General features: G+C 34.9%; 1 pseudogene; it reads right to left on the bottom strand.

The window, feature by feature from the left end:
- Positions 1-570: 570 nt before the first annotated feature.
- On the bottom strand, positions 571-731 carry LOC127487197 (U2 spliceosomal RNA; annotated as a pseudogene).
- Between the last annotated feature and the right edge of the window lie 406 nt (positions 732-1137).

Here is a 1137-nt window from a genome sequence, read left to right as displayed (position 1 = left end):
AATTAACAGAGGCTGGCCCAAATGCCTGGGCACCTGCATCCACAAGGGAGACCTGGAGGAAGCTCCTGGTTCCTGGTTTTGTCCTGGTGCAGCCCTGGCTGTTGCAACCATTTGCAGAGTGAACCAAGGGTAGAAGATTCTCTCTCTCTCTCCCCCTATCTCTCTTTTTCTCCCTCTCTTCTTTCTCTGTACCTCTGTCTTTCAAATTAGTAAATAAATTTTAAAAGAGAGAGAGAGGAAGAGAGAGCTAGCTTCTATTTTCATTTAAGTTTTTATCAGATTCAATATGGTTTATAGATACAATTCTAAGAACATGATGATATTCTCTTTCTTCCTCCTACCCTCCTCCCTTCTACTTTTCTTTTTTTTTTAATTGTCTTTGAGAAAACATAATTTAAATTTACATCATGGTAGAAAGGCTTAGTACTTCACTGAAAAATAAGTTTAACAAGTAAAAAGTAAAATGACACTAGTTTAGTGGGAATTTAGATAATAGCTATAAAATAATTGAATGTATAAATTATCATTTACCCATATACACTTTTTTGTCCATTAGTCATTCATAATTTCTTTCAATGAAGTAGAACCAATGATAATGTAATATCTAAATATTTCCAGTGTTGTAAGATAATTAAGTTCACTTAAACATTAAGCTGTTTCCTCTCAATAGCTTATTAAACTGATAAGAGCAGATACTACACTTGATCTTAGCCAAAAGGCCGAGAAGCAATTCCTCTCAATAGTTTATACACGGGAATATTTTTATGCAGACTGTAGTGCAAATAATTTTATACTACATATTTTGTGTACTATTAGTTACCAGAGACCAGGGAAAGGATATGGCATTTGTCTTTTTGGGACTGGCTTATTTCAATAAGAATAATCGTTTCCAGTTGCATCCATTTTGTTGCAAAAGACAAGATTTCATTTTTTATGACTGAATAATATTCCATAATGTGTATGTACCACATTTTCTTTTGTCAGTCACTGGTTGATGAGCATCCGGGTTGATCCCATATCTTGGCTATTGTGAACTGAGCTGCAATAAGCCTGAGTGTACAAGTAACTCTTTCATATGATGATTGCATTTTGTTTGGGTAAATTCCTAGGAGGGAAAGGGGTGGGTTTTATGGGAGA

Source organism: Oryctolagus cuniculus, chromosome 9, assembly GCF_964237555.1.
Source record: "Oryctolagus cuniculus chromosome 9, mOryCun1.1, whole genome shotgun sequence".
In the NCBI taxonomy this organism is placed as follows: Eukaryota; Metazoa; Chordata; class Mammalia; order Lagomorpha; family Leporidae; genus Oryctolagus; species Oryctolagus cuniculus.
The sequence above is the reverse complement of the archived record's forward strand: the minus strand, read 5'-3'. Positions and strand labels throughout refer to the sequence as shown.